Here is a 24,641-nt window from a genome sequence, read left to right on the forward strand (position 1 = left end):
GACAGCATATGGTCCATGCGGACCGACGGTCGCGTGTCACCGAGCTCGGGGAGGTCCAGGAGGCGGTCGGCCTGTGCGTCCACCGTGAGGCCGAACGTGGCGAGGAGGAGGCGCTTGATCACCTCGTACCTGCCGTCGGCCGGTGGGTTCCTCAGGACCGACACGACGCGGGCGGCCGTGCCGGGCCCGAGGTAGGCGACCACATGGCAGTACATGGTCTCGTCCACCGTGATGCCTCGAAGTCGGAACTGGGCTTCTGCCTGCAGGAACCATACTTCAGCTTGCGCCTCCCAGAACTCGGGGAGTTTGATCGTAACCGCGTTGTTTGCCATTGCGATGGCGTATTCGGTCGGTCAGCGACGGCTGATCCAACGTCGGAGGGTCACCAATGAAGCGCGGTGCTACGCGCGCTACTTGCTTAGCAAGGAGGAAGCGGACAACGCGGTAGCCGTTTTTGCGGTACCTTCGAACGGACAGAATTTGGTGAATTATAGTAAGATGACATTCTTTCTGTCAAATTTGTTCACCTCGTCTTTTGACTTTGACAGCTGTGCCCGTAAGGATGTTTGTGGTTTGTGGGTGCAGTTGATGTTGTACTCACGTAGAATGCGGTTTGTGGCTTTGTGTGCCTGGGCTCTTTTGAGGAGCCCGAGCTTCTGTAATTATTTAAAAAACAGAACAGTGAAACCCCTCATCGGCTCATCCTCATTTCCTCATCGTTACATGGAAACCCAGAAGCTGATTTTGCTTTCCTTGCCGGTTTTCTTGCCGGAAACAAAACAACATTTACCGCTGTTAATGGCACAGATTCAAACTGTACAGAAAATCGTTGTTATAACCAGAAATCTGTGTTACACAGAAATCGGGTTGTGTCCTCTTTGTCCAAAAATATTATTAACCATCTTCTCACGTATTTTTTCCCCAATCTTATGGAGAAATAGTGTTCAACAGTCGAGGGTGCGAATTGACTCGATCGGTCCAAACGTCCCGCTATCTCCTTTATTTTCGATCATACGGCCAAATAAAAGTGACCATTTGTTTTTAAAAAGTGTTTTTTTTTCATTAAAGAGATTTCTTAAAAAGCTATAAAAGAGAGAAAGGGTGGGGGCCCCGAGGTTGTTTGCCTCGGGGCCCGTGATGGCTCTCCACGCACCTGTGCGTGCATTTTTATAAATTTATATATATACTGTATATATATATATATATATATGTGTGTGTGTGTGTGTGTGTGTGTGTGTGTGTGTGTGTGTGTGTATGTGTGTGTGTGTGTGTGTGTGTGTGTGTGTGTGTGTGTGTGTGTGTGTGTGTGTTTGTATATACATGTATATTACCGAGCTTTGGTGTGGTTCCTCCCACTTCTGCTGTTACTCTGATAACATGTATGGTTTCATGTATTAAGTCTAAAGTGCAAGTGGAAAGAGCTTTGCACAAACAAATCCTGAAAACACAACTAATCTCAACGTTTAAGAACGAAATTAAGAGAAACAACGCGCCAGTCAAGTGTGGTAATACTAATAGCGATCCTCCAACCAAATGTGGCAACCCTTGATTTCCCTCATTCTGCGAGCGCAATAAACAACAATAGTATGTGCAACAACGCACACTCAGTCCCACACTGTTTTGTGTTCACACTCGATGATCAAGAACTATTCGCAGAGCCGTCACCACTTACCCATGCCGAAGCGTCGCGGTTACCATGACGCCGCCGCTTGAAGCATTCGAACAAAAGGTGTTTGATAAAGTCTGAATGCACAAAGAAATAGAGGTTTGTTGGGGATGTACTCCCTGTTTTCCTCACATTTTCGTCAATTCACATGTTTATTATTTCGCCAATTCTCATTCATCCCTCCTGTTGTTTTGCGAAGAAGAAGAAGAAGAAGAATACACCTGAAGAGGAAGAAGAATATGGCCTCCCCAAAAATAGCGTCACTGTATTTTAAATAGTAATGAAAGATTCACTTTCCCATAAGGTTTATATATTATAAAATTGTACTGGCGCAGCATAGTTTGAATTGTTTTAAATTTTATATCGAGATATCGTTAATTAATAATCGAAGAAAATACACGATAATAATAATATTGTCTCATGAGGTAAAATCATGATCTTCCGATTCGTGTTTGTTGCCTCAACTTTAGTATGCATTGATAGTGGAATAAATATGCATGGTGGTGTTAAAAAGAATGGGCTTGTTTCATTTCCTGCCTTTCCGAGCGCACAGTAAACGGGTTTATTCCGAAAAAGAATGGGCTTGTTTTCCGACCTGGACGCGAATCTGCGACGAATCTGGACGCGAATCTGGACGGGTTTATTCCGACCTGGACGCGAATCTGCGAGGCCGGTTAAAACACTAACCCGGAAGTGAAGTGCTGGTCGCGCGCGCGCGCTGTTTGAATCGACGAAACGTATGTAATGTGCATCGTGCATGTCCGTGTTATTTAATCGTGTAATATTGTAACGTAAGGTCAATCCGAGTCGGTGTGATATTGTGTCTTCGTTGTTTGCGCTCGATTTATCTGGGAATCGCGATTTGACGTCAGAGATGTATTGTACGTATAGCGCTTGCCAAGTGACGTAAGCACTCCATTGAATTTGTGGACGGATTCGGACCAATCTTGGTGGATGAGTTGGGTGTGTGACAAGGAAGAATTGATTCATTTCTAATTCTGGTGAAGATTCGAATCCGGATACGAGAATTGTGTAAGTGAATCTTCACTATTGAGAGATGGGGACAAAAGCGATATATAGCACGATATTTCAAAAAGTTGTGGACGTTTTCGGACGAAACTTTGTGGACAGGTTGGGTGTTCGACAAGGAAGAGCTGATTCAACTTTGGTGAAGATTCGAATCCGGATACGAGAATTGTGTAAGTGAATCTTCACCATTGAGACATAGGGCCAAAAGCGATATATAGCACGATATTTCAAAAAGTCGACGTTTTCGGACGAAACTTGGTGGACAGGTTGGGTGTTCGACAAGGAAGAGCTGATTCAACTTTGGTGAAGATTCGAATCCGGATACGAGAATTGTGTAAGTGAATCTTCACCATTGAGACATAGGGCCAAAAGCGATATATAGCACGATATTTCAAAAAGTTGTGGACGTTTTCGGACGAAACTTTGTGGACAGGTTGGGTGTTCGACAAGGAAGAGCTGATTCAACTTTGGTGAAGATTCGGATCTGGATCAGAGAATTGTGTAAGTGAATCTTCACCATTGAGACATAGGGCCAAAAGCGATATATAGCACGATATTTCAAAAAGTTGTGGACGTTTTCGGACGAAACTTTGTGGACAGGTTGGGTGTTCGACAAGGAAGAGCTGATTCAACTTTGGTGAAGATTCGGATCTGGATCAGAGAATTGTGTAAGTGAATCTTCACCATTGAGACATAGGGCCAAAAGCGATATATAGCACGATATTTCAAAAAGTTGTGGACGTTTTCGGACGAAACTTTGTGGACAGGTTGGGTGTTCGACAAGGAAGAGCTGATTCAACTTTGGTGAAGATTCGGATCTGGATCAGAGAATTGTGTAAGTGAATCTTCACCATTGAGACATAGGGCCAAAAGCGATATATAGCATAATATTTCCAAAAGTTGTGGACGTTTTCGGACGAACCTTGGTGGACAGGTTGAGTGTTTGACAAGGAAGAGCTGATTTAACTTTGGTGAAGATTCGGATCTGGATCAGAGAATTGTTTAAGTGAATCTTCACCATTGAGACATAGGGCCAAAAGCGATATATAGCATAATATTTCAAAAGGTTGTCGACGTTTTCGGACTAAACTTGGTGGACAGGTTGGGTGTTCGACAAGGAAGAGCTGATTCAACTTTGGTGAAGATTCGGATCTGGATCAGAGAATTTTTTTGTGGTTCTTTACTGTTGAGAGATAGGGCCAAAAATGATATAAAGCGCGATTTCTCAAAAAGTTGTGGACGGGTTTTGACAAAGCTTTGTGGATGAGTTGGTGAGGTGATGAGAACAAGACAGTTCGATTTTGGTTCAGATCCGGTTCTAGATCCGTCCTATCAGTGGGATACAAAACGTAAACTGTTCAGTCTGGCGGAGGTATGCGCTCTACCGAGTGCCGTTCTAGTTACTTTGTGCTTTCAACAATACCCATATCTGCTCTCTTCTACTCGATCTCACCCCTTTCCACCCCTTGTCATTCCTGCCATTCATTCACGAATGTGCAGATTTTACCTTGCAGTGATCTTTGTCTCCCTGTTCCCCTTTAATGCTCTGCCAGTTCACATGCTAAGTTCACAGCACTCATTGGTTTTACTTTTACCAAGCTTGTTCCTGGAATATTTTCACTTATCATGAACCCACACAAACCCTCTAGTTTGCATCGACTAAGATATCACTCATCCATCGAGGTTGTTTTTGTCAAAATCCATGAGGTAATTTTTTATGTCATGTTGGTTACATTTGTTGTTTGCCATTGCTTATAGCCCTTTGAGCAGACCTGAGAAACACCACTCACCCCTTTGAGATTCTCCAAAAAGGAGGAGTATATAGATGTCAGTTAGCACCTATCGATCCATCATTTTCAAAAGCACCTCCCATGTAGCTTTCTTTGTGTGATGTACAGGAATGTGCTCAGCTCTAATCTATATGAATTCTTGTCAATGCAGGTATCTGAATTTTTCAAATAAATTTAAGAATACGAGCATCTCTTTAAAATAGTTTGTGATTAGCCACCTGGGGTTTTCATGTTTAATACTTCTGAAACCTTCTTGCCATGGTTATAATCCTCGGCTTTAATGTTTGTGTCGTTAAGAATGACTTTTAATGATTTTCTCAGAAAATTAAAGTCTCATCAAATCTGGCAAACACACCCTTTCAAGTTAGCAGCTCAAGGTCCTGTTTCTGTGCAAATAATTTGAACACGAGTATTTATTTTTCCAGACTCCAGTGCGAATCTCTAAGCTCTCTATAAATCTTGCTTGGATAAAGCCTGTCTTCAGAGAATTAAATTATTAAAAGGAACTAGGCTGCGACTTTAAAAACAGATAACCTCCCTTTTTTATCCCGATAATCGCACACACACTGGGATTCCTACACCAAAATTTAAGTCACCTTGCTACCTGCTGGTGAATCACATTAGCGATTGCACTCTTTGCAGGCAGGGAATAATTAAATGAAAACAAGTGAGGCATGCATTGCTGCGCTCCTCTACATACTCATTTGCCTTACACTGAGATAACACTTTGTGTTTTGAGTACGTTGAACCACTCTTACCTGGCCACCAGAGGTTGTGTGCACATGCATGGAAAATGCACCTTTTTCCTGACCATTTTCCATTGCTGAAACAATTGTTTTTAACTAACTTGGATTTTAGCCTGGAACCTTGATAATTTTTATTTTTTGTTTAAAAGTCATGTTTCATGAAAGAGCAAGAACTTGTAAACGGAAGAGGAGTAGGAAAGCAAGAACAAGAACACATTAGATCAGGACACAACAGAACAAAAGGAACAGTAGCGAGAGGGGGGAAGGAAACACCAACAGCAGGGTTGAGGGACAAAATAGAGTGAGACTTGGACAAATAAGGGATGTGGAAGAGGGGTAGGGGAAGATTGACAATATACATAAGATACAAAAACAAACTCTCAGAAAGGTAGAAATATCATGGGGGTTTGGGGGGGGGGGGGGGGGGGGTTAACAGTGGTAGAAAATATCATGGTTTGGGATGAGGGATGACCTGCGATGGTCAGGAGCAGCTGTCTTGTAGACCTATGCCAGTGATTCCCAAACTTTTTTGGTGGCGACCCTGAATACAATCTTGTCATGGCCTGGCGACCCTAAACGCTGTACATGCAGTGATAATAACTAATCACTTGATACATTGTGGTTATTCAAATAGTTGTATTGAATTAATTACCAACACATAATGATTTTCAAAGTTTTTAATTGGACAAAATGAAAAACAAATTTATCTGAAAATGAGACTTTATTACACAATCAAAGATTTTCTCAGTGGCTGCCATGATACTGCTTCATTTTGTGGGTAAGCTCCTCTAAGTTTGGTTTTATGTTGATGGACAGAGCACAACACAAGTCATGCTGAGGATCCACGTGGTTCCTTGATTTAGTCTTGATTGCAACAAGACCAGAAAATTCTTGTTCACAGGAATATATTCTTGGAAAAGGGAGAAGAGCTTTTTCAGCCGCCTGAGTCAGAATGGGCGTATCCTTTAGTTGGGTCCAAAATTTCGAATACGGGAGCTTTTCAATGTGTTGCTTCTGCACTTGATTTTCCTGGAGTTCTACAAGTTCTTTTTTTTTTTTTTTTGTATACAAGATCGAGGCTCATGTAACAGCCAACATTAATCACAAAAAACATAAACAGACACATAAAACATATAATAAAGGGAGCGGGAGACAAGATGGGGGGGAGAGAGGGAAGCACACAAGCACAACAATGGTAGAGAACAGGGGCATTGGGAGATCTGTGTGAGGGAGAGGGCTTGGGGATGGGCAGGGGAAGAGGGAGGGGGGGGGGGGAAGAGGTAAAAACAAATGGGCACTGCTAGGACTTCTAGGAAAGAAGTCAGTATTTCAAAAAGGTGGATCTGAGGTGAATTAACAGGGGTAGAAAAGATCAAGGTTTTTGATGGGGGGAGACAAGAGATGGTGGTGAACAGCTGTTTTGAAGACCTGGAGGGATGAGTGGGATTGAAGAGAGTGAGGGAGTTTGTTCCAGAGGTGGGAAAAAAGAGGAATGAAAGAGTGAAGGTGAGCAGAGAGTCTTGATTTTGGCAGTTTCACCAGAAGATGGTTGCTGGCAGATATTGTGCGACCTGCAGGAATATTTGGAGGACAGAGCACAGAGAGAGCTGGGGGAGCTAGGCTGGAGAGAAGTCGGTAGAAGACAGAAAGACCACCAACCTGCCTGCGATGAGAGAGTGAAAGGCCCTCAGAATCAGTTTCATCATGGGAGATATCAATGATTCTGAAAGCTTTAGTTTCTACAGCGTGAAGCCGAGCTAGGTGTGAGGTAGGAGCACCGGCACAGAGGGGAGAGCAGTACTGCATCAAGCTGCGGATGAAAGCTATGTATGTGGTGAGGAGCTCAGGTGTGCCAAGGAAGGACTTCACACGACAGAGGATGCCCAGTCGGCGACTGGCTTTGGACGCCAGCTTGGAAATGTGGTTTTCCCAGGAAAGATCATGGCAGAAAGTTAGACACAAAAGCTTCAGTGAAGAAATTCTTTGAGAGGATTGTTGAGAAAGTAGATGGGAGGGTTATCCAGACGGTCTTTTCAGAGAGACATTGTGAGAGTGTGAGATTTGTTAGGATTGAAAGACATGTTCCACTTGTTTGACCTGTTTGTGATTTTGTCCAGGTCTGCGGGGAGTAAGGAGGCTGCAGACTGCCGATCTGAGGGATGAGGTATGGAGTGGCAAAGAGTAGAGTTATCAGCAAAGAGATAGAGAGGATTTTCCAGAGAGTCATAGAGATCATTGATAAAAAAACAAACAAACCACCTTTAGAGGCCATGTTTCCCCGCAAAGCGGGGGTTGGCCTTTTTCGGGAACCGTGGTTGTTGTTGTTTTTCGGTCCCCTTTTTGAAGCAATGTTTTACGGCCGGATGCCCTTCCTGACGCCAACCCTTTTTGCCGCCTTTAACGACAAACAGGGAATTACCAGTGAAATGGTACTCAATTTGCCGACCTCGGAAGGATGACAGGCTGAGTCAACCCCCCTGGCGTTAATTCAGCAATCGACCGGGATTCGAACCCAGGATCCTGGGATCCTAAGCCGGCACCCTAGCCGCTAGCCCAACACCAGGGATCTTATAGAGATCATTGATGAAGACCAGAAAAAGCACAGGGCCCAGAACACTGCCTTGAGGAACTCCAGCCAAGACAGGAAGGGTAGATGAGAGAATTCTAATCAGGGCCACATGTTGTTGCGACCGGTGAGGAAGTCTGCAAGCCATGTGTGGAGGTTTCCATGGGTACACCATAGGAGGAGAAGGTTTGGTGAGCAGGGCGGGGTGCCAGACCATATCAAAGGCACAAGATATGTCAAGGGAGACAGCTCTGATTTCCTGATTGGCATTGAGGACCTCCATCCAATGTTGAGACAGCAGAAGCCCCATGTTCAGAGTAGCGTGACCTGGTCTGAATCCAAATTGATTATTATCAGAGATCAGTCATTGGATTATCCATGTACTTCTCCTGCAACTGCCTCACAATGAAAAGCGCATCTGTCGTTCCAGGAAGAGGAACGACAGATGCGCTTTTCATTGTGAGGCAGTTGCAGGAGAAGTACATGGATAAGAGGAAGAAGTTGTTTTTTGGGTTTGTTGATCTGGAGAAAGCATTCGATAGGGTTCCACGCAAAGTATTGACATGGGCATTGAGGAAGTTAGGAGTGGAGGAATGGTTGATCAGAGTAGTGATGGCAATGTACAAAAGAGCACGCACAGCTGTAAGGACGAAGGACGGGAACAGTGGTGAGTTTGAGGTGAAGGTGGGAGTGCATCAGGGGTCGGTACTAAGTCCTCTACTATTTGTAGCTGTGATGGAGGTGCTGGCTCAGACCGTAAAGGAGGGTTTACCGTGGGAGTTGTTGTATGCAGATGATCTGGTGTTGATTGCGGAAAGTATGGATGGACTGAAGGAAAAGATGAACAAGTGGAAGGAATGTATGGAGACAAAAGGTCTGAAGGTGAATATCGGAAAGACAAAGGTGATGGCAAGTGGTAAAGCATGTGGTGAGGTGGAAAGAACTGGGAAGTGGCCGTGTGCTGTGTGCAGGAAGGGTGTCGGAGTGAACTCCATTCAATGTACAATGTGTGCTGAGTGGGTTCATCAAAAATGTAGTGGTCTGAGAGGGTCATTAACCAGTGTGGCAGCTACATTCAAATGTAAGGTGTGCACAGAGGGAGCTGCAGATGGAGGAAATGTTGAGTTGGATCTTGGAGACGGCGTGAAGCTGGAAGGTGTGAAAACATTTTGCTACCTCGGAGACATGCTGAATGGAGAAGGTGGATCAGACTCGGCAACGGTTGCTCGAGTGAGATGTGCATGGAAGAAGTTTCGGGAACTGAGTGGCGTGCTGATGAGGAGGAGAGTGTCGCTGAAGCTGAAGGGAAAGGTGTATGCTGCATGTGTGAGAAGTGTTATGATTTATGGGAGCGAGACATGGGTAATGAACGTAGAGCAGCAACGAAGGCTGGAAAGGGTGGAAATGCGAATGGTTCGATGGATGTGCGGAGTCTCGTTGAGAGAGAGGAAGACAAATGATGAATTGCGAAAGATGATGGGAATATTGCCTGTGATTGATGCTGTGAAGAGGAACAGGTTGAGATGGTTTGGTCATGTATTGAGGAAGGATGAAAGTGACTGGTTGAGAAGAGTGATGGAAGTTAATGTAGAAGGAAGTAGAGGACGGGGAAGACCGAGAAAGACTTGGCTAAAGATGGTGGAAGAAGAAATGCGGGCAAGGGGGTTAACAAGGAGAGATGCAGAAAATAGGGCAAAATGGAGAAGATTGTCATGGGGACCGCAAGGCTAACCCCCGCTCTAGCAGGGAACATGGCCTTAAAATGCATGTTGTGTGTGTTGTAGTCATTGGAGAAGATGAAGGATTTGATATCCGAAGCAATGATGGATTCCTTAACTTTGTGATAATTGGGAGCAGGCTGATTGGTCTGTAGTTGCAAAGATCTGTTTTTGCACCTTTTTGTGGAAAGTGATAATGTTGGCTGATTTCCAAGTAGATAGCAGAGGACCTTGAGTAAAAGAGAGGGTGAAGAGAGCAGAGAGACGGTGTGAAAGAGTGGCAGGGCAGGATTTTAGGACCTGTGGGCTGATACTGTCTGGTCCAGTTGCAGAATCAGAGTCGAGGTTTGACAGAAACTTCTCCACCTTGTCGGGAGAGAAGGACACAGAGTCCAGGAGCAGCTGCGTACGATTGGGTAAGGTGTGCATATTGAGACGGGTTTGGGACCCAAGATTTTGAGGCAAACAGAGTTAAGGCATTCGGCTTTTTCATGTGCGGAGTCAGCTGTGTAGCCGTTTGAGGTGATGGGAGGATGGAGGGGATGGAGGATGGATGGAGGGGATGGATTTGAGGGGATGGAGGGGGAACCAACACCAGAAACGGATTTGACCAGACAACATCAGGATTTGCAGGAGGCAGACAAGTTTGAGAGTGCAGTCTTGAGAACAGAGAGCTATTGTTTCCTTGCTCTCCTGAGGGTGGACACACACTTGTACCGAGCTTTGTGAAATCAACGGAAATTGCCTTCCGTTGGATTTGCCTTCCATGAGGCAAAGGCAAGATGTTTCAGGGCAACTGCCTCACGACAAGATTCAGTGTACCATGGACGGGAGGAAAGGTGGAACAACTGAAGACGAGATGGGATAAATCTGTGCATGAGAGAGAGCAATTTACTTTGGAAGAATTCCCAGGATGAGTTGATGTCAGAGGCAGTAGAGATGGGAGACCAGTCCAGATGATGGATGGCTGCTTGAAGACCGTCTCAGTCGGCCTGAGTGAAATGCCAGACTTGTCGGCACTGAGGTGTCTCTGAGAACGGCCAGGGAGATGTCCACTTCAACAAGGAATGATCAAATGAACCGATTTTAGCAGAAGACGAACAGCAGACATTTGCAGGGAAGTTATTCCTAACCAAGTCTCGAAGAGAAGATGCCCCATTGACTAAGATCCCAGTCGGGAAATTGACAGATTGTGTCAGTTCCAATGAGTCGCAGAAGTCCTTTGCTGAGGTGCCATGGTTGGTGCGAGAGGAACCCACACCCAGCCAGTGGGCATGTTGACAGTTGAAGTTGCCACATATGAGGAAGAGAGAGTTGGGATGAGTGGATAGAAGTTGGTCCGTGTTTTCCGATAGCGAGATGTAAATGGAGTCATCACTGTTTGGTGGACGGTACAACACACGTATGAACAAAATGTTGGAGTGGAGGGGAAGCCATAGCCAGAGGTACTCCTGGGGTGTGGTGGGGTGAGGGAAATGCAGGGAGAGTGAGAAAGAGAGTTTTTGATAAAGATAGCAACCCCACCACCCGAGCTCGGCTCTGATCTATCATACCGGAGGAGGGAGTAACCAGGGAGAGAAATTAAGGAATCAAAGACTTCACGAAGGAGGAAAGTTTCTGTTGAGCAGATCAAGTCTGTTTTGTCAGAAGCAACCTGTGTGGGGAGATCAGTCAGGTTTGAGCGAAGGCCTCAGATGTTTGAGGTCTATACCGTTAAGATAGATGGAGGGGGAACCGGATACAGGACAAGGGAGGGGAGGGGTAGGGAAAGATGAGGGAGGAGAGTGGGTCATAGGGAGAGCTGTTGACAGTGTGTCGGAGTTTGCCAAAGAGCGAGGATAAGGGGAAGGATGAGGAGGACAAAATGTTCGATGGTGATGGGATGAGGCACAGTGAGGAGTTGTTTGAGGGGCAGCAGAGTGAGGTTGGAGGATGTGGAGGTATGAGTTGGAAGGGAGAGGAAGCAGGGAGGAGGCAGCTTTGTGGTGGAGGGGTGAGGGGGAAGGATTGAAGAAAAATGGAGGGGGGTGATGAGTGAGGGGGGAATTTGAGGGGAGGGGAGATTGGAAGGGGTGGGGTGAGTTGGGAGTTTTGAAGGGGAGGGGTGGGTTGGGAGTTTTGAAGGGGAAGGCTGAGAGGGGAGATAAGAGTGGGGGAGGGGGGGAGTGAGGGGCGAGAGTTTAGGGGGAGGGGTGAGTTGTAAATTTTGAAAGTTTCGGATGATTAAAGAAAATCGAGCATTTATTACAGACTGGGGTTCTTGAGATCTTCAAATCAGAGATACGTTTGAGGAGGGGTGGAATGAAAGATTTTTTAGAGAATGAAGAAAGGAAGAACTGTCGGAGATTGCATTTTTTTTTTTTTTGATGGAAAGATTTAATGAGCAAATTAATTGCAGCCTTTTGAACAGGAAGAAAAAGAGTGAGTTGTGGTGTACAAAAGAGAACAGCATATCAGGGGGGAGTTTAAACATTTTAAAGCAAAACGGTGAACAGTCTGGCAAATTCCTGAAATGCAGAAGAACAGATTGGCAAGCCAGGGGAGCAGAGCGAAGGAACTGGGAGGTGTATAAGCAATTTGTTTGTACGGAAGGAGAGGCCGCGTTTTTATTTTCTTTGTTAATAATTTTTTTTTTTTTTGAAGGTTAGGTGAAAGCGGATCTGAGAAAGAAGGAGAAGGGTGGAAGGGGTACGGTGAATTAAAATTGGAAAGATGAAAGGAATCGGCTGAAGAGGAGGAAGTTATGATGAATAGAAGGGAGCGGCAGGAAAACGCGTGGGAGGGGGAAGGGAGACCACGGGGAGAGAAGGTAATAATTATTACTATTATTATTATTGTTATTATTATTATTATTATTTTCTTTTTTAGTATTTAAAACTTTAAACAAAGGGTAAGATATTTGGGGGAGGTAGGGGGTGAAAAGAAAATCAAAGAAAAAAGCAATACAGCGAAAGAAAGAACTTAAGTTTACAAAATACCGACGGGGCGAGGGAAGCCTCGAGGGACCAAGCCCCGCACACTGCGAGCAAAAAAAGACTAATTACACACAAGTTTGCATGAATTACAAACCAAGACTAACTAGAAACACACAGTAACACACACATAGTAAAATTACCAGTGGAAATTTGACAGACACGATTGGGAAGAAACTTAACTTTGATGACGTGGAGAGCTCGAAGGACGCTTCCTTGTCGGAGGAACCGGAAGTGGAAGTCAGGGTACTTCTTATTGAAATCCGGGAATATCTTCTCTGACTTCACTGACATCCACATTGACATTCATGTCTTTCAATCCTGACAAATCTCACACTCTTACGATGTCTCTCCGAAAAGACCGACTGGACAACCCTCCCAGCTACTTTCTGAATAATCCTCTCCAAGAAGTTCTGTCACTCAAGCTTTTGGGTCTCACTATCTGCCATGATCTTTCCTGGGAAAAACCACATTTCCAAGCTGGCCTCCAAAGCCAGTCGCCGACTGGGCATCCTCCGTCATGCGAAGTCCTTCCTTGGCACACCTGAGCTCCTCACCACATACAAGGCTTTCATCCGCAGCTCAATGGAGTACTGCTCTCCCCTCTGGGCTGGTGCTCCTGCCTCACACCTAGCTCGTCTTCACGCTGTTGAAACCAAAGCATTCAGAATCATTGGAATCTCCCGCGATGACGCTATCTCCGAGGGCCTTTCACTTACTCACCGCAGGCAGGTTGGTGGTCTTTCTGTCTTCTACCGACTCCTCTCCGGCCTTGCTCCCCCAGTTCTCTCTGGGCTCCGTCCCCCAAATATTCCTACAGGTCGCACAATATCTACCTGCAACCCTCTTATGGTTAAACTGCCAAAATCAAGACTCTCTGCTCACCTTCACTCCTTCATTCCTCTTTTCTCCCGCCTCTGGAACAAACTCCCTCACTATCTTCAATCCCACTCCTCCCTCCAGGTCTTTAAAACAGCTGTTCACCACCATCTCTTATCTTCCCCAATCCAAAACCTTGATCTTTTCTACCCCCGCTAATTTCACCCCAAATCCACTTTTTGAGGTGCCGACTTCTTTCCTGGAAGTCCTTGGTGTCCTTGCGTTTTATACCTATCCTGCCCCCCCCCCCCCCAGGCCTTCTCCCTCCCACACATCTCCCGATGTCCCTGGTCTCAAATGTTGTGTTTGTGTGCTTCCTCCCCTTCTCTCCCCATCTTGTCGACCGCTCCCCTTTTTATATACTTTGTTTGCTTGTTTGTTTGATTTGTTTGTTTGATAAATGTTAGCTCTTTCACGAGCCTCGACTCTGTATACAAAAAAACCCCCCCAAAAAACCACTTCTGATCCAACTATGCTTCTTGAGGTTGACATTTTCTGGAAAATACCTGTCCCTTTCTTCCTGAAGGTTCTTCATATGATCTTCGAAAATGCTTTTGACATCAACAAGGGATATTTCCGACGCATCTTCCAGCACAGCACTCAGTTCTGGAAAGATAAGACAGCCGTTTTTCCTTTAACCAGTTTTTCTCTCCAAAGAGCAAGCTTTTTTCACCAATGTCCACCATGGTATGATTACGGGTCTGCATGTCTAAATTCCGTTCATTCTGGTGCATGAAGATGTCACCCAAGTAGGCAAGCTTTGCCAGCCAAGCAGCATATTTAAAGCAGTCTGCCAGTGCATGTCTCTTCTCACGTAAAAAAAATTCAATTTCCGATTTTAGTTCAATAACTCTTCCGAGAATCTTCCCTCGAGAGAGCCAATGAACATCAGAGTGGAATAGCCAGACCTGGTGATGTGATCCCATCTCTTCAGACATTTTATGGAAAATATGTGAGTTTAAAGCCCTGGCCTTGATGAAATTCACAATTTGGATAGCATCATTGAGATGGATAGCATCATCATCATTTAAAGCCCTGGCCACCACTACATGGAGGTCCGGTTGCAAACGTTGAGTGGCAAGATTTTCTCGATGTAAGCAACATTGAATTCTTATGATATCAGGATTTTCTGCTTTAACATGAGTAATAAAACCCAAACGACTTCCCATCATAGATGGAGCTCCGTCAGTGCACACAGTCAAACAATTCAACCAGTCTAGATAATGTTTCTTAAAAAAATTGTTCATCATATTCAAGATGTCTTCTCCAGTTGACAGGGCATTGCAGAAAATAAATTCTCTAGAATGCTGTCTTCTCCTCTGCACCTTACAAAAACCATAAGTTGAGCATCACCTGCAATGTCTACTGATTCATCCGTCTGCAACGAAAATTTTCCTTCTTTTTTCAGTGCCACAATCAGTTGAGCCAAAATATCATATGAAATGAGATCAATTACGATGTTTGATGCTATTGTCAGAAAGTGGTACCGATTCAATCTTCTTGGCAACATCTGCTCCACAAACAGTTTTCACCATTGCCACTGCTGCTGGCTTCACCAGTTCCTCACCAATGTTATGGGGCTTTTTGCATCTTGCAATATACTACGCCACTTCAAAGGACGCCAAGGAAGCTTTCTCCGGAGAAAAGGCTGAACTGGAGGGAGCATCAATCCGACTTCGTTTTACCTGTTCTTCTTTGTCCTCCCAGTAACTCACTGGCTTTTCGACAAACTTTGGATGAACTGAATGAATGCAAATGATGCTTCAATTTGTTTTCCTTCTTACATTCATTGGCGAGGACTTGCAGGCACTGAACACACTGCGGTCGGACATTCCCAGATTTTTCTCTCATATCGTGAAGCCATATTTCAAAAACTCAGGCTTTTTTATTTATATTTTTTATGTTGGAGGTTCCAGGCATGCACTATGGAACCCTCATCGAGGCCAGGCCTTAAATAAAAGAGAAGAAAAGTGTGTGATGAAAAGTGTATGGTGTTTGTTTGCGAGAAAGAGAGATTGAAGCTACACCAGTAGATATAGTTTGAGTGAGACAGAAAGTAAGACAAGCAATCCTGACACGGAGTAAGATGGTTCCGGGCACCACTTTAACGTTCCTAAGTCAGGACGGTGTACCACCCTTGGCGGTTGCTGTCTACAACCTACTACCTACAACCTACTAGGATTATACTGCAGTTGTGTTTTGCGTTGGGCCATTTTTCCAGTTAAAGACCAGATCTGGAATGAAAAGTTATAAATTACAACATTTTAATAAAACATTGGAAATTGTTAGTAATTGTTGGAAAACACACAGTAACATTCATCAAAAAACACACGTAAATAATGATACAGGCAAGTAAGATGCAGGCAATACTGTTCTACTTTAATTACTGAATGAATGAATGAATGACTTTCATTTAATTCATTTGACTTTCATTCATTCATTTAATTACTAATATCAATAATTTTGCCAGTGAAGTAATCCGCTTAAAACACGAATATGTATATATATATATATAATTTTTTTTTTTTTGAGACCGTCCCACAATCCTCAGGAACACCCTCGCGACCCTCATTTGGGTCGTGACCATGGGTTTTGGAACCACTGACCTAGAGGGAGAATTAGATTGAAGAGGATGTGGAAGTTGGTTTCACTGGTGGGAGAAAAGACAAACAAATGAGTGAAGGTGAGCAGTGATTTTGGATTTTGTGAATTTCACCCGAAGGGAGCCTGGTGTTGGCTTAGCGGTTAGGGTGCCGGCTTGGGATCTTAGGATCCTGGGTTGGAATCCCAGTCGATTGCTGAATTAACGCCACGGGGGTTGACTCAGCCTGTCATCTTTCTGAGGTCGGCAAATTGAGTACCAGCTCACTGGTAATTCCCTGGGTGTCGCAAGAGGCGACTAACAGGGTTGGTGGCAGGAAGGGCATCCGGCCATAAAACACTGCTTCAAAAAGGGGACCAAGGTGCCCAAAAAAGGCCAACCCCTTCTCTGTGGGGAAAAATGGCCTCTAAAGTTGGTTCTTGTTTCACCAGAAGGGGGTTTCTGGTGGAACATGTGTGCACTGCAGAAACCTGAGGGGAACAAAGCACAGAAACAGCAGAGGGTGCAAGACCAGAAAGGAGGCGATATAAGTCAGAGATGCCACCGACCTGTCTGCAAAGGGAAAATGATAGACCCTTGACTCAGCTTTGTCGTGGGAGATTACAATGACTTTGAAGGCCTTGGTTTCCATGGCATCAAGCTGAGCAAGGTGTGAAGCAGGGGTGCCAGCCCAATGAACCAAAATTGAATGCTGTCCTTTGGTTTTGTGGTATTGGATACAATCCTGATAACCCTTACGGTAGCGAACCATTGCACTATTTTCAATAATTTCCCAAACTATGCTCGTATCATTGTACTAAAATGCTTATTATTGCATGTATAGGACACTGTGAAATCCCAACATTTGTGGATTTGCTATTTGCGTAACCCAGCTGCTGGCTTTTTTATATGTATACTGTCCCTACATTCACGGCCCTCTGTGCTCCAGCTCCTCGTGGATTTTACATACCTCCTCCACATACCTCCGCCAGGTTGAACAGTTTACATTTTGTTGCCCACTGATAGGCCGGATCTGTATCTGTACCTTAGCAAAAATCTAATTAGCTTGTTCTCATCTCCTACCCAACTCATCCACCAATTTTCGTCAGAATCCATCCATAGCTGTTTCAGATATCACGCTTTGTATAATTTTTGGTCCCATCTCTAAATGGTGAAGAATCACGAGGAAGATTTAAAAAAATCTCGTGTCAATATCCGGGTCCATATCTCCTCCAAAATCGAACCAATTTGTCCCTGTCACACACCCAACCTGACCACCAAGTTTCATCCAAATCCATACATAACTTTTTGAAATATAGTGCTATATGTTGTTTCAGAACCAACCTCTCAATTGTCAAGAATTCACTTAAAAAATTATTGCATCTGGATTTGGATCTTCACAAAAATCAAATCGATGTGTGTCCATATCACGCACCCAACCTGTCAACCAAGTTTCGTCCGAATACGTCCATAACTTTTTGAGATATCCTTGTCACAGACAAGCAGCCAACCAAACAGACAGACAAACAGGGGTGAAAACATAACCTCGATCTACCTTCTGTTGTAGAGGTAAACATGAACATTTCTATTTTTGTAACAATATATTTTCTTGCTTTATTTTCCAAATTAGTCTCGCCCCTAAGGTGTTACGAGACGATTGCAATGCCCCTGTCTGCCTGTGTGTGTCGATGTCTATACATTTTCGCTTTAAATATTTTTTGCTCTGCAACCACTTTTCCGATCGATGTGAAATTTTAAACATACAGTCACGTGAAAAAGTAATTTTTTATACAATAAACTTTTATACAATTTTAAACATACAATAAAAAAGTAAATAACCCCATGTAAAGTTTTGACTTTTTCAACATATTTCAACATACAGCCATTTGATCTTCATTTCAACAATATTTATAGATAAAGGTGATATAATATAACAAATATCATGAAACATTTACATTTTGTAGTCCATTGTATAATTTAAATAAACATAAATGCAAATTTCGCATGTGGAAAAAGTAAGTACACCAAACAACAAACAACATGCATTTTAAAGGCCATTTTCCCTACTAGAGCGGGGGTTAGCCTTGCGGTCCCCATGACAATCTTCTCCATTTTGCCCTATTTTCTGCATCTCTCCTTGTTAACCCCCTTGCCCGCATTTCTTCTTCCACCATCTTTAGCCAAGTCTTTCTCGGTCTTCCCCGTCCTCTACTTCCTTCTACATCCATTTCCATCACTCTTCTCAACCAGTCACTTTCATCCTTCCTCAACACATGACCAAACCATCTCAACCTGTTCCTCTTCACAGCATCAATCACAGGCTCTATTCCCATCATCTTTCGCAATTCATCATTTGTCTTCCTCTCTCTCAACGATACTCCGCACATCCATCAAACCATTCGCATTTCCACCCTTTCCAACCTTCGTTGCTGCTCTACGTTCATTACCCATGTCTCGCTCCCATAAATCAGAACACTTCTCACACATGCAGCATACACCTTTCCCTTCAGCTTCAACGACACTCCCCTCATCATCAGCACGCCACTCAGTTCCCGAAACTTCTTCCATGCACATCTCACTCCAGCAACCATTGCCGAGTCTGATCCACCTTCTCCATTCAGCATGTCTCCGAGGTAGCAAAATGTTTTCACACCTTCCAGCTTCACGCCGTCTCCAAGATCCAACTCAACATTTCCTCCATCTGCAGCTCCCTCTGTGCACACCTTACATTTGAATGTAGATGCCACACTGGTTAATGACCCTCTCAGACCACTACATTTTTGATGAACCCACTAAGCGCACATTCTACATTGAATGGAATTCACTCCGACACCCTTCCTACACACAGCACAGGGCCACTTCCCAGTTCTTTCCACCTCACCAAATGCTTTACCACTTGCCATCACCTTCGTCTTTCCGATATTCACCTTCAGACCTTTTGTCTCCATACATTCCTTCCACTTGTTCATCTTTTCCTTCAGTCCATCCATACTTTCCGCAATCAACACCAGATCATCTGCATACAACAACTCCCACGGTAAACCCTCCTTTACGTTCTGAGCCAGCACCTCCATCACAGCTACAAATAGTAGTGGACTTAGTACCGACCCCTGATGCACTCCCACCTTCACCTCAAACTCACCACTGTTCCCGTCCTTCGTCCTTACAGCTGTGCGCGCTCTTTTGTACATTGCCATCACTACTCTGATCAACCATTCCTCCACTCCTAACTTCCTCAATGCCCATGTCAATACTTTGCGTGGAACCCTATCGAATGCTTTCTCCAGATCAACAAACCCAAGAAACAACTTCTACCTCTTCTCCATGTACTTCTCCTGCAACTGCCTCACAATGAAAAGCGTGTCTGTCGTTCCTCTTCCTGGCATAATTCCAAACTGCATTTCGTCGATCTTCACTTTCTTCCTTATCCTCCTCTCCAACACCCTTTCCAATACCTTCATTCCATGCTCCAATAACTTTATCGCTCGGTACGAGCCACACTCCAGAGGGTCACCTTTCCCCTTGTATAGAGGGACGAGGGTACTCAGTTCCCAATCCACTGGAATGCGGCCTTCTTTCACCACCAGATTACAGATCTCTGTCATTCTCTTCACACCCCAACTTCCTGCTGCCTTCAACATATCTCCCACAACTCCCGACGGCCCTCCCGCTTTTCTGCCCTTCATTGCTTTTATCTCTTCCTCAACTTCCTTCTCAGTTATCTTCTCTGCCGGTCCTAAAACTGGGTTACTCTCTATGTTGCCATCCTATTCATTCTCTGTATTCAACAGCATTTCCATATATCTTTTCCATCTTCCTTTAATTCCATCTGGGTCGACAACGATTTGTCCCACTTCATCCTTCAAGCAACTCACCCCCATCACACCACACCTCTCTTTCGCTATCTGCTTTGCAATCCTGAATACTGCTTTCTGACCCTCTTCCGAATCCAAGCGTTCTCCGAACATTTTCCTACATGCCTCCTGCGCCTTTGCTACCTCTTTCTTTGCAGCCTTCCTGGCTGCCTTATAACTTTCATGCTCTGCTGTTTCAGCTCCCATACCCTTCGCCTTCTGCCACTCCTTGAACTTCTTCCTCTTCTCGTCAATCCTCTTTCCAACTTCATCATCCCACCACCATGTTTCCGAGTGCCTCGGTGGTCCTTTTGTCCATCCACATACCTCACCAACGGCTCCCAACAGACTAGCTTTCATTGACATCCAACCACTTTCAAGCTCAACCACATCACCCTCGACCCTACTCAGCCTCTCTTTTAATGCCTCCCTTACTGTCACCTCTTTCAACCTCCACACCTTCATTCTCGGTTGGTACTTCACCCGCCGAGCTCTCCTTGCATCTTTCACCCTTATGTCGCAGACAACCAAGTGGTGCTGTGAAACAGCCTCCTCCCCCGGGATCACCTTTGTGTCCCGGAGGTGCCCCCTATCTCACCTACGCACCATCAGGTAGTCAACGGTTGTCGTCGACCCACCTGACGTGTATGTAACAAGCTTATTAGCCTCTTTCTGGAACTGAGTATTACAAATCAACAAATCAGCTCCATCAGCAAACTCCAAAATCCTTTCACCTTCTCCATTTCTCACACCATATCCGTAACCCCCATGAACTCGGTCAAAACCATCCATACTCCTTCCCACATGTCCATTTCGGTCTCCTCCTACCACAACAACTTCCTCATCTTTCACGTTTTCCATCAGCTTCTCTATCGCACACCAGAACTTGTCCTTCTCTTCATCGCTTCGACCAACCTGCGGAGCATATCCCGAGATGACGTTCACCAAGAGCTTTCCAGTCATCATTTTCACCATCATCAACCTCTCACTCACTCTCGTCACACTCACCACACTGTCTACAAACTCCTCAGAAAACAGGACACCAACACCATTCACGCCCTCCAGGCACCCTTGCCACATAAACTTGTATTTCTGTCCCTGCCTACCCTTCACCATTCTCACACCACTTCCCTTTCATCTTGTCTCTTGCACACAACATATGTCCACTCTTCTTCTGACCAATACTTCCACCACTTCTCCTGATCTCCCTGTCATTGTCCCTACATTCCATGTCCCAAACCTCAGAAACCGATCTCCACTTCGGGCTGTACCCTGCCCATATGTCGTTGTTATTGTCATGGTTCTCTTTTTGAGGCAATGTTTTTATGGCCGGATGCCCTTCCTGACGCCAACCCTCTTAGTCGTCTCTTACGACACGCAGGGATGCGGTGTCCCTATTCTAATCCAGGGTACACACTGGGGGGGGGGGGGGGGGGGGGCGAAAGTACACCCATGGCACTAATAGGTGGTATTGCCCCCTTTGGCAGAAACAACCTCAAGTAGGCGTTTCTTATAACTGTCTACCAGTCTCTAACATTGACTGGGAGAAATTTGTGTCCACTCCATGCAGAATTCTTTCAGCTGTGCGATGTTTGAGGTGTTTCTTGCATGCTGCATGCACAGCTCGTTTCAAATCCCCCCACAACATCTCGATGGGATTTAGATCTGGGCTATGACTTGGCCATTCCAGAACCCTCCATTTCTTTCTTTTCAGCCATTCCTTGGTGGATTTACTGGTACTAGGGCATGCCCGTACTATATCTATATCTAAAATTATATCCCCCCCCTCTATTTACATGAAATGGTTTGGTCCAAAGCGAACGGCTTGCGGAGTTTGGTAAAGAAATCGCCATAGCGTGCCCAAACGCGCAGGAAAGCGAAAGAATCGCAAATTAGTTTTTATTAGTTTTAAAACATAGTTTAACGCCAACATAGCGCCAACATAGTTGTGAAATAAATGAATACGCTCTCAAATGTGCCGTCCGAGGCAGAGTCTGTTCGCCACGTTCGGCACACGTGATAGCTCGCTGCTCTCTGATTGGTTGAATCGTTTTTTGGACATAGCTCGGTAACTACTTGTCCGATTAATTTCAAACCTTGAAAAGGCACATCCTCGGGTCCCCAGCAATATACCTGGCAAGTTGCAAGTATATCGGACCCGTTGTTGTCGAGAAACAGCGGTCACAGACAAACAAACAAACACACACACAGACACACAGACACACACACACACACACACACACAGAGATTACTGGAATTATAGATAGATGTTTAGGGTCATTGTCATGTTGCAAGCTACACCTTCGGTTGAGCTTCAACTTTCTGACAGATGGCTTCACATTATCCTCAAGCACCCTCTGGTACAATGAAGAATTCATAGTGGATTCTATAATGGTGAGCTGCCCAGGCCCTGATGCAGCAAAGCTGGCCCAAACCATAATATTTCCACCACCATGCTTTACAGTTGGTATCAGGTTCTTGTGGTCAAATGCTGTCTTTAGTTTTCGCCAAACATGTCTTCTGGTACTGTGGCCAAATAGCTCTACCTTTGACTCATCTGTCCAGAGCACATTGTTCCAGAATTGCTGGTCTTTGTCTCGGTGTTCATTGGTGAACTTTAGTCTTGCCCTGATGTTCTTTCTGGACAGCAAAGGTTTCCTCCTGGCACACCTCCCATGTAGATCAAATTTTGCAGCCTCTTCTATTGGTAGACTCGTGCACTTTGACATCATCAGTGGCAAGAGCTATCTGTAGGTCCCGTGATGACATTCTGGGGTTCTTAGAGACTTCTTTCAGCATCTTGTGGTCTGCTCTCGGGCTGAACTTGCTGAGGCGGCCAGGCCTGAACAAGTTGGCAGTTGTTTGGAATCTTCTCCACTTGTGGATGATGTTCCGGACAGTCGAATGATTGATTTCAAATTGTTTGGAGATCTTTTTGAATCCCTTCCCAGACTCGTAGGCATCTATAACCTTCTTTCTGAAGGCCTCAGAGAGCTCTTTTGATCTGGGCATGGTGATGCCGCACACTTCAACAACAAATAGCAAACCAAACTAAATGTCTGCGGTTTAAATAAGGCAGGTTCCTCCAAGATCCTCTCTGACGATGTTCTAATCATTTGCACCTGAGCTGGTGCACCTGATTCTAATTTTAGGTATTTGAAGTTGTGATAAATGTAGGGGTGTACTTACTTTTTCCACATGCGAAATTTGCATTTATGTTTATTTAAATTATACAATGGACTACAAAATGTAAATGTTTCATGATATTTGTTATATTATATCACCTTTATCTATCAATAATGTTGAAATGAAGATCAAATAGCTGTATGTTGAAATATGTTGAAAAAGTCAAAACTTTACATGGGGTGTACTAACTTTTTCACGTGACTGTAAGAGGGGACTGCACATCTATATATACACAAAGAATTAAGTTAAGCACCCCTACACAACGAATTAAGGTAAGCACCCCCTAATATATATTCTTTGTGTATATGTATACATTGGCATATATTCTAAGGTATGTGAGATCAAATAATGATTGGTATGACATTAGCAATTATCCATTGATGAAATTGAGTGATCAAAGTGAAAAAAAGTGATTGGTTGAGTCAGTGATCCGATCACGTGGGTCCTACACACGTTATTGACGCAAAGATCGCTAGAGGTCTTCTCAGAACAATGACTGTACGTTAGAAAACATAAACGTCATCCACACTGTCCGTGATGGACCTATAGCTCCATACTTAAATTGAGGTGAAAATATGCCTAAAATTCCCAAAAAATTTCACCTTAAATTATTCAGAATAAAATATTGAAAACGGCATGATTGTTATGTTTTTATGTGACCATAATATCACTTCTCCAGAAAATATAGCAATATCATGGGTATATTACACTGTTTTGACGACAACAAACTTGTAATGTGCGAGGTTGTAAAAAAACGGGGGGGGTGCTTAACTTAATTCTTTGTGTATATATATAAAACACAGTTTGTGTGTGTGTGTGTGTGTGTGTGTGTGTGTGTGTGTGTGTGTGTGTGTGTGTGTGTGTGTGTGTGTGTGTGTGTGTGTGTGTGTGTGTGTGTGTGTGTGTGTAATGTTACCGATAGACTCCTAAACGGAGAGGCTTACGTGCTTGATATTTGACATAGACATGGCCATTGAGCGTGGGACGAACATGGCCGAACTCAAAATATTTGACGATCCATATTTTTTATTCATATTTACCTCAGCGCATTTCAGCGAAGTACCCGCTAATCTCAGCCGGTTCCAGAGCAGCTCGCTGATTCGCTCAGAGCGATCACGTGATGTTCCATTCCCGCCGCTCAGAGCGATCACGTCATGTTCCATCCCGTCACACGTCACTTCACCTTTTATGCGATCGTGTTTTGTGTCGATTTTGTGCGATATGAATTAAATGTCTTTGAAACAGCTGTGAAACGTCTTTCCACAACCCTTCCGTAACCGATTGGAGCAGTTTCTTGCCGCACAAAACGAGATCCGCGAAGCGAGTTGGTCGAGTCGTGCTGACCAAGATGGCGACACGGCGGCTTCACTTTTCACGGAGTATTAGCGTTCTATATATTTTCAATTCAGTGCGCCCGTGATTTGTGGCATAGACATGACCATTGGGCCTTCACGGTGTAATTTGTGCGAGGCTTTTGTCCGAGTGAGCTTGAGTCGAGGGGGCGAATGTACGGGTTGGGAATGTACGGGTCTCCCTTCCCCCACCCGGCAACGCCGGTACTGGAGGATGTCACAGGATCGGTGAGTCTCCAAATCCGCTTCGTGCTGTTGCGAATATGCAGGACTATGTCCGATTGGTTGTGCTGCTCTCCGAC

General features: G+C 44.6%; 1 protein-coding gene across 2 annotated transcripts in view; it reads left to right on the forward strand.

Moving 5' to 3' along the window:
- Positions 1-2,350: 2,350 nt before the first annotated feature.
- The window catches only part of ARHGEF39 (Rho guanine nucleotide exchange factor 39), a 363,866-nt gene continuing 341,575 nt past the window's right edge, over positions 2,351-24,641 (forward strand). For both annotated transcript variants that reach the window (XR_013621789.1, XM_078769812.1), the window contains exon 1: positions 2,351-2,403. The gene's annotated coding sequence lies outside the window, so the exon portion shown is untranslated. The remainder of the gene's footprint in view (positions 2,404-24,641) is intronic.

This window comes from Myxine glutinosa, chromosome 1, assembly GCF_964187855.1.
Source record: "Myxine glutinosa chromosome 1, kmMyxGlut1.1, whole genome shotgun sequence".
NCBI lineage: Eukaryota > Metazoa > Chordata > Myxini > Myxiniformes > Myxinidae > Myxine > Myxine glutinosa.